Consider the following 10,274-nt stretch of genomic DNA (forward strand, 5'->3'; position numbering starts at 1 on the left):
GAAAAACTTACTGTATCCACTTTAACAAGAGAATCAGATATCATTTATAATTCATGTTAGTATATTGAAGTTTTCCACTGCCATCCAAGAGAGATGGTTTCAAAGCTATTGAGTGCAATAATCCAATTTTCTCTGTAGTGACTTCTATATATCTCCTATAGATTTTACTCAGGAGATCATTTCCATACTGAGATCCTGAATTATACACTGTGATGCTTTCAAAAACCATCAGTTTCTGTTTAGATACATCAATGTACATCAGTTTATACTCACTGTTGTTCCACAAATGTGGGAGGGCTTTAAAAAGGTTCACCGGGGGATGGTGACCTAAGACCAGAGGTAAGTGGGGAAGTGGGATACTGGGAGGAAACACAAGGAGGAGGGTGCAACAGGGGAGGCCTCCTGATCCATACTGAGAAAGTAGGGCAATCGGCTAGTTATCTTAGGTGCCTGTACACGAACACAAGAAGCCTGGGAAACAAGCAGGAAGAATTGGAAGTCCTGGCACAGTCAAGGAACTATGATGTGATTGGAATAACATAGACTTGGTGGGGTAACTTACATGACTTGAGCACTGTCATGGGTGGGTATAAACTGTTCAGGAAGGAAAGGTGGGGGAGAAAAGGTGGAGAAGTTGCACTGTAAGTAAGAGAACAGTATGATTGCTCAGAGCTCCAGTATGAAACTGGAGAAAAGCCTGTTGAGAGTCTTTGGGTTAAGTTTAGAGGCAAGAGCAACAAGGGTGGTGTTGTGGTGGGCATCTGCTATAGACCACCAGACCAGGAGGATGAGGTAGACGAGGCTTTCTTCAGACAATTAAGAGAAGTTTCCAGATCACAGGCCCTGGTTCTCATGGGTGACTTCACTCACCCTGATATCTGCTGGGAGAGCAATACAGCAGTGCACAGACAATCCAGGAAGTTTTTGGAGAGTGTTGGGGACAACTTCCTGGTGCAAGTGCTGGAGGAACCAACTAGGGGCCATGCTCCTCTTGACCTGCTGTTCACAAACAGGGAAGAATTGGTAGGGGAAGTAGAAGTGGGTGGCAATCTGGACAGCAGTGACCATGAGATGGTCGAGTTCAGGATCCTGACAAAAGGAAGAAAGAAGAGCAGCAGAATACGGACCCTGGACTTCAGAAAAGCAGACTTTGATTCCCTCAGGGAACTGATGGGCAGGACCCCCTGCGAGGCTAATATGAGGGGGAAAGAAGTCCAGGAAAGCTGGCTGTGTTTTAAAGAAGCCTTATTGAAGGCACAGGAACAAACCATCCTGATGTGCAGAAAGAACAGCAAATATGGCAGGTGACCAGCATGGCTTAACGGAGAAATCTTCAGTGAGCTTAAACACAAAAAGGAAGCTTACAAGCAAAAAGGGAACTTGGACAGATGATTAGGGAGGAGTATAAAACTATTGCTCGAGCATGCCAGGGTGTAATCAGGAAGGCCAAAGCACAATTGGAGTTGCAGCTAGCAAGGGATGTGAAGGGTAACAAGAGAGGTTTCTGTAGGTATGTTAGCAACAACAAGAAGGTCAGGGAAAGTGTTCGACCCTTACTGAATGGGGGAGGCAACCTACTGACAGAGGATGTGGAAAAAGCTGAAGTACTCTGTTTTTTTGCCTCGGTCTTCACAGACAAGGTCAGCTCCGACTGCTGCACTGGGCCGCACAATATGGGGAGGAGGAGAGGAGCCCTCAGGGGTGAAAGAACAGGTTAAGGACTATTTAGAAAAGCTGGACATGCACAAGTCCGTGAGTCCAGATCTAATGCAGCCAAGGGTGCTGAGGGAGTTGGCCGATGTGATTGCAGAGCTATTGGCCGTTATCTTTATAATAATAATATATGGAGATATACCTATCTCATAGAACTGGAAGGGACCCTGAAAGGTCATTGAGTCCAGCCCCCTGCCTTCACTAGCAGGACCAAGTACTGATTTTGCCCCAGATCCCTAAGTGGCCCCCTCAAGGATTGAACTCACAATGCTGGGTTTAAGTAGGCCAATGCTCAAACCACTGAGCTATCCCTCCCCCATCAATCAAAAAACTCGTGGTGATTGGGGTAGGTCCCGGACGATTGGAAAAAGGCAAAGCTAGTGCCCATCTTTTAAAAAGGGAAGAAGGGAACTACAGACCGGTCAGCCTCACCTTAGTCCCTGGAAAAATCATGTAACAGATCCTCAAGGAATCCATTTTGAAGCACTTGGAGGAGAGTAAGGTGATCTGGAACAGTCAACATGGATTCACCAAGGGCAAGTCATGCCTGACCAACCTGATTGCCTTCTATGATGAGATAACTGGCTCTCTGGATATGGGGAAAGCAGTGGACATGATATATCTTGACTTTAGCAAAGCTTTTGATATGGTCTCCAACAGTATTCTTGTCATCAAGTTTAAAAAGTATGAATGGGACTATAAGGTGGATAGAAAGCTGGCCAGATCGTCGGGCTCAACGGGTAGTGATCAACAGCAGTCAGTATCAAGCGGAGTGCCCCAGGGGTCGGTCCTGGGGCCAGTTTTGTTCAACATCTTCATTAATGATCTGGATGATGGGATGGATTGCACCCTCAGCAAGTTTGTGGATGACACTAAGCTGCGGGGAGGTGAGGTAGATATGCTGGAGGGTAGGGAGAGGGTCCAGAGTGACCTAGACAAATTGGAGGATTGGGCCAAAAGAAATCTGATGAGGTTCAACAAGGACAAGTGCAGAGTTCTGCACTTAGGACGGAAGAATCCCATGCACTGCCACAGAGGGGGTGGCCAGTATTCAGACTGCAGCTTACCCCTTGAGGTGAGGGGCTAGTCCACCGAAGTCCATGGGTGGACTAGAGACAGCCAGTTCCCCCGGAAGGGGGGAGAAAGTGAAGTGGGGCACAGCCGGAGGGCCGTGCCCAGAAGAGGACGCTGCAGTCCAGAGAGCAACATGAGTCTTAGAGGTGGAGCAGAAGTGACGGCGGTGAGACACCACTAGGGGAAGGCGCACCAGCAACCAAGAGCTAATTCCCAGCATGGCCAGCGGGAGGTGCCACGGTGGTGAGACCCACCCTGTTACAATGCTGTTGTACAATTAAAAGGCTTTGTTTTGCATTTGATTACTTTACAAAAGGGTTTATTTACGATCGAGGATCAGTGGTTATTTGTTTTGGATGATTATTAAACTAAACAGGAGCAAAGTATGCATTATTACCTGAGAATAATCAATGCAGAAAAACTAGCATTTGGAACCCAGGGAGGTGACATTAATGTTCAACATCTTGAAAACAGCAGCCTATCAAATTATTGATGCAAAGCATTTGATGACTGTTTTTAAGGGGCAGGGACATTGGCTGTCTAGACGTGATCAGATATCGAAGTGTATAAGTTTTGCAATCTGATCATTTTGTTTCTCCCTTGCCAAGGTAAAGAGGCGCCTGTCAGTACCTGACAGGCTGCAGACCCAATGCTTATAACAACAACAATAATAGCACCTCTCTGTAGTACTATCAGCCTCTGAATAACTTTGTCAGGGGAACTCTGTTGTAGCTTGTTTATTTGGTGTTTTTCCTGGAGGAGACTGTCTATAAATTTCATGACCCTTTGTTACAACTCACATTAGGTAGGGATCCCAAATTGATCTTAAGCCACAATGGTGAGACTCAGTGGCAACATCTGTAGAAGCTGAATTGGAATATATTCCTGACCTGACATGATGTCATTCTCTGATTTATCATTATGGACAAGATCAGAGTTAACTATTTCTGTTCATCGTAAAAGGATATTTTCTCTTAGCGTCTCATCTGGTTTAGCCTTTGATAAATGATTTCCAAATAGGAAAACTATTCCTCTAAAATATGCTGACAACATTTTTAGATATTATTGCTTATTTTTAGAATGGTAATTCCCTCGATATGTCAATTTCTCTTTCTTTCTAAACTAAGTAGTCCTTTGCTGTCTGTTTTAACCAAAAGAAAATGGGTCCTCCTTTCATGAGAAACTTCAAGGTCAAACAAAAGGCAAGATCAGATGAAAAGTACATTCTAGCAAACATTTTGAGTAGGACCTCTGACCTGGACTTTTCTTTGTACCCAGGTTGCATGAATAGATCCTGGTAAAGTATATGTAAGAGCAGTATTCCCAGCTCAGTATTACGGTTTGATTTGCTTTAGACTATGATGCTGATGTCATTCAGGTGAATACCTATGAGAAAGATAGGATAAAATAGCTACTTAAAGGGAGATTAAGTGATTTGATGTGGAACCTCACTACTTTAGTTTAAAGAACTGGGAGAAATAAAGGTGGGATTTCCAAAACTGAACCTGTTTTTTAAAAATAAAAATAAATAAATTAATGGAGATATCCTATTTCCTAGAACTGGAAGGGACCTTGAAGGTCATTGAATCCAGCCCCTGCTTTCACTAGCAGGACCAAGTACTGATTTTGCCCCAGATCCCTAAGTAGCCCCCTCAAGGATTGAACTCACAACCTTGGGTTTAACAGGCCAATGCTCAAACCACTGAGCTATCCCTCCCCCCCAAAGAAAAATTTAAAGCAGGACCAATCCCCAGACAGACTTTTGCCCCAGATCCCTAAATGGGCCCCCTCAAGGACTGAACTCCCAACCCTAGATTTAGCATGCCAATGCTCAAACCACTGAGCTATCCCTCCCCCAAGAAACATATTCTTTCTGTAAAAATATTTTATGTCATCACCATAGGGACTCCGAGAGCCCCTCAAAATATAGGACACTGCCATTTATCCAAAATTCCCATTGTCAGAAAACCCTCGTTATCCGAATGTACAGCATCCCACCATAAAGCCCTGTGTTCATTTTATCACCTGCTAATAACTTCTCAATTAGCATCAATCAATAAAAAGCCGTTGAGTAGTGCTAACAAGTACTAAGATGCTAATTGAGAAGTTATTAGTGAGATTAACATAGGGCTACGTGGGGGACATATTGGATTTGGATAACTAGGATTTCTATATCAGTGTAACTGCAGCTCCAAATAGCACTTCCGTTTATCTGAACGTCCAGTGATCCAAAAATTAGCATGTCCCCCAGGCCATTTGGATGTGATCACATCACTTGATGCTGCTATAAAGTGTTTCCACCTTCAGGTCACAACGTGGGGTCAGGGCACAATGCTGTTGTTTCATATCAGGAGACGAATACTAGTGAGCAGATTTTGCAAAAGCACAAAGGGCAGTTAGGCATCCAGCTCCCATTGAAAAGTCAATAGGAGTTAGACTTCAACTTCCCCTTGGAGCCTATGGAAATCTCCCCCTTGGTGAATAATTTTTCACCTTGGATGAATAATCCAAGGATAATTCAATACAAGTTACCATTCTGAGTTAAATGTTTTCTTCATTTACCTGTTATCAGGGTGCCCATAGCCAGGTAATCACTAGCCACCCAACACAGAGTGGCAGTGACCAAAAAACACTGCTCCTGAAAGTTGTTTGGTGGCCCCTGTGAAGGGAGTTCAGGGGCTCAGACTAGTTCCTAGAGGACATGTTTTCATATCACCAAAGCCACCACCTAGAGCTGGTCAAACATTTTCCATCAAAACTATTTTTCAGTGGAAAATTGGGTTTTCAACTAAAGTTTTTGTGTGTGTGTGTGACAATTGTTTGGTTTTCCCAGAAGTTTTAAACTTTTCAATTAAATAAACATCCCAAAAAGCTTTCAGTTTTCCTCTGAAAACCAAAATATTTCACCTGAAAACATTTTGTTGAAAAATCAAACATTTCAATTAGGAAATTACATTTCCCATGATGCACCATAGTCATGTGACTCCCATGATGCACCACAAGAGGGGCGCTCCCATGGTGTGTCGTGGGAGATGTAGTCCAGTCATGAAGTCACAGAGCGTGGAGCATCAGGCATCCGAACTACCCACCTTGCATTGTGGCAGCTTTTTTTATAACTGAAGTTTTCTGCTTTCAGATTAAAGGGGTTTTTTTGTTTGCAGACCAAACCTTTCAATTTTTGCTCAAAGTCAGAATTTTCAGTGGAAAATGTCTATGTTTTTTTCCATTTTCACTGAAATAGTCCATGGAAAACACCCCATTTTCTACCACCATCACACTTGCCACTGATTAACAACACCTTTGTTAGCTGTTGAAACTCTAAGATAATGTCCCAACTCACTTCCCTCCTGGAACTTGGCTTTACTGATTCCTTAAAAGGACTTATGCAACACCAACAGTGTGCCAGATGCTTTGCACAATATACAAAGATAATGTCCCTGCCCGGAAACGCTTACAAACTTACTACGCTGGATGAAAAGCAGTATGGGATACAACAATAAGATGGCTGAGCTGTGATATTGTGCATTAGTCACATTACTTCTGTTTTGCATATTTTGTTAACACTCCCTTAAAGGAGGAGATATTAAAAGAAGCAAGTTTTAAGGAGGGACTTGATGGAGAGGGTGGAGGAGATGCAGATGGAGTCAGGGAGGAGATTGCAGGCATGTTATTATTAATATTTGTATTGTAATAGCACCAACTGAGATCAGGGCCCCTTTGTGCTAGGCCCTGCAGAAACCCAGTAAGACAGGGTCTCTGCTCCAAAGAGCTTACAATCTAAATAGATAAAGTATTACTACCCCCATTTTACAGCTGAGGAATTGAGGCATAGAAAAATTAAATGACTTGCCTCAAGCCTGTGACAGACCAGGAAATTAAACCCAGTTATTCCAAAGCCTGGTCTACACCTATAACTTAGGTTGACCTTGCTACATTGCTCAGGGCTGTGAAAAATTTTGCTCCTCATGCAACTTAGTTAAGTTGACCTAGCCACCACTGTAGACACAGCTGGGTTGATGGCAAAATTCTTCTCTTGACCTACCTACTGCCTCTTGGAGAGCTGGATTAAATACATTGATGGAAAACCCCCTTCCGTTGATTGTAGGAAGCATCTGCACCAGAGTGCTACAGCTGCAGTGCTGTAGTTGTGCTGCTGTAGTGTAGGCAAGTCCTAGTCCAGTGCTTTAACCACAAGACCATCCTCCTCCTTGTACGAAGGTCTGCATGGAGAGACCAGAATCAGATAAACCTGCAAAGGGAGCAATTAGCTATACAGCTTAGGCAGCAAAAAGGGCTGTGAATTGACATCTTATTGAGAGTCTCAGCATGGAGGCCAAGGAGCTAATGGGCCATAGGGACTTTACCCCTAGAGGTGGTTCTTTCAGGTCAGGATTGAAACATATTGCCAGGTTAGCTGTGGGAGGAAGTTGCATAGCCACTGTCCACTCTGTTCTCATGTTGTGGGTAAACAGAGGACTTGCATCTCCATGGCTGTCCTTCAGTTAGGGCCAGATGTAAAAAGGTATTTAAGAGCCTACAGATCCAGATAAGCACCTAGTGGGTCTTTCAAAGGTGCCTAAGCAGGTCATGCACCTAAGTAATGAGTGTTGGGCCCCTAACCTGTTTAGGTGCTTTGTAACTCTCACTGAGTGCCTATCTGCATATTTAGGCTCCTAACTATCTTTGTATCTAGTAGAGTATAATCTAGTTTAACTGGTCTTTAGCCATTTGGTTAGTCAAAGGTCTTTAGCCAAAGGTCAGACATGACAGCTGATATAAGTGCACATCATCCATTGCTCGCTCTCTTATCCAAATCTCCCATGTTGCTAAATGCTTCAGATATGTCCTAACTTCCTGAGATAAGTAGGATTGTTCTATATTATGAATAATGACAGATAAAGCAGCCACGTATATAACATTACAAAGCTGCTCACCACATCCATCTCCAGAATTGGGTGAACTTTTGCTGATGTCAGTAGAACCACTTAATGGAATAAGAGCCTTTTTTTCCATCCAGGTCTCTATCTATTACCTCTTTTAGCGGAGAAAAATGCATCTCTAACATCAGATGAAAGGTTTTGTGATACAAAGGTTACAAGACAGAGATAAATGAGTCGTAATTTAAAAAGTTAGTTAATAGTATTGCACGCAATTGACCAAATCACCATGCGCTAGTGAGTGGGGCACATGAAACTGTATGAAATTACACCCGCTGCTCAGGGGCACCTATGCTTGAGTCATTCTGACAACATTTACAACACTCTAATTGAACTGCCTGGACATAGGGGAATTGCTTCTTGCTGAAGGAAAATAGCTAGCAGAATTACAAAAATGGCGTATCAGAAAAATGCATTGTACTTTCTAGCTTTTGAAATGTCATACTCCTGGGCACCAATTTATCTGACTTACATTACAATGCTACAAATAGCCAGCAAGTGTTACAGGGTCGTTTTTCACAATAAAAATACTTTCCTAACTGCTATTTTAGTTCAGTAATGATTGCATAGATCTATTTATTATGCATTTGTGTTTTTCCCCCAAGTAATATCTTGCCTTTGGCAAAGTACTGCAGCAGAGGAATGTGTGTGATATTAATCAGGGTGGACCACTTGGCTTCACTAGAAGAACATAACTTGACTTCAGAAAGAGAAAAAGAAAAAAGCTCAGAAGAAATCCATAAAGCAAATTAAGAAATCTTTCAGTCCTTTTTCTAATTTGATATTTTCACTCCTTGCTGCTGTTTTCAGTGTAATGGCCATTATGATGACAGTGAAAAAAATGGCATTGATTGCAGAGTACAAGGAAAGTCTATATTAAAGGTCAATAAGGAAAAGTGGTTGCGTCTTTCTGCTGGAGTTCTAATTCACCCTCTTGAGGCCACTTCTTATAAGACATTTCCATTGTTTTCTGTTGCACTCAGTGGCACACCTGGGGCTGCCCATTTTTGAACAGCTCACATAAAAACATAGGGCATCCAGCTTGTAAATACTGTTCTGCACCTGTGACTGACATGTTATAAAACACCAGCTAAGCACCAGGCCATGAAGTCCCAATCCTCGGAGTCAGTGCTTTCCCCCTTCCTTTGGTTGTCCCAACAGTCAATTATTCGTACTGATCTAAACATCATGCCCCTAGACAGGTTGTTGGCAGTGGGGATTGAAACTGAGACCTCTAAATCTGAATGCAAATCCTCTGCTGCTTAAGATAAGAGAGCCAACTCTGTTAGTCACAGCTGCAGTAGGCTCATCAACCTCTATCTGTGGGCCAGCCACCACTAGAGGGGGACAAAGCACCCCACTGAGTGGGTGTGGGTTACAGTGAGCATAAACAACCACTGCGTATATTACTGTGGTACCAGGCACTGTGATAGTTAGCTAAATCTTATTAAGATGCATACCTGTAAAAGACAGAATGCTGTTGCCGAAGTCCATTTCCCCATGAGTCTGCCTTGAGTCAGTGGGATATTGTTAATAACAGTGTGTTTTATAGCACTTTGCAAACCTTAACTAATTAGTCCTCACAAAAGAACTTCCTCCTTATGCTCATCTTACGAACAGGCAAGCTGCAGCTTTGAAAGTTAAGGGCTTGATGTTTAATGGGACCTCATAAGAATGGCCATACTGGGTCAGACCAATGGTCCATCCAGCCCAGTATCCTGTCTTCCGCCAGTGACCAATGGCAGGTGCTTCAGAGAGAATGAACAGAACAGGTAATCATTAAGGGATCCATCCCATCACCCATTCCCAGCATCTAGCAAATAGAGGATATGGACACTTCAGAGCATGGTTTTGCATCTCTGCCCATCCTGGCTAATAGTCACTGATAGACCTATCCTTCATGAATTTATCTAGTTCTTTTTTGAACCCTGTTATAGTCTTGGCCTTCACAACATTCTCCGGCAAATAGTTCTACAGGTTGACTCAACCTCAACCAAATCTCTATTGTTGTATAGGTGTGCATGCCTGCTGGGTACTTTTCCAGCACTAACTCCTGTGCGTGCAGTTGATAGAGTCTAAAACTTATGCAGACAGGTGGTAGATTTCCATGTACAAATGGACTGAGTGTGAAAGTTACCATTACTTACACAAGCTGCACAAGTGTGCATGGAGGGGTGTGTGTGTGTGTGTGTGTGTGTGTGTGTGTGTGTGTGTGTGTGTGTGTGTGTGCGCGCGCAATGGCCCTGCTCCTGAGGAACAAAAGCATGAACTGAACCACAGTCGCTTTCAATTTACAAATATCTGACCCTTCAAAATTAGTAGGGATAACTTCTCAGCTTGGGGCTGCGCAAGGAGTCAGATCTTACTGCAGTCTGAAAAAAGAGTGGGCCAGGTTGGCTTGATATGGGATTAGTCCTGGGATGTGGTACCTTTTATTTCTAGGATAATAGCTCATGTTCCAATAAAGCCGGTCGCTGCTGAGAATTGCTACTAACTGCAGGCAGTTTGGCTTCTGCAGATTTGGTTAGGGTCCTCAGCTCAATTCCCACT

The sequence above is a fragment of the Emys orbicularis genome, chromosome 7 (genome assembly GCF_028017835.1).
Source record: "Emys orbicularis isolate rEmyOrb1 chromosome 7, rEmyOrb1.hap1, whole genome shotgun sequence".
Lineage (NCBI taxonomy): Eukaryota > Metazoa > Chordata > Testudines > Emydidae > Emys > Emys orbicularis.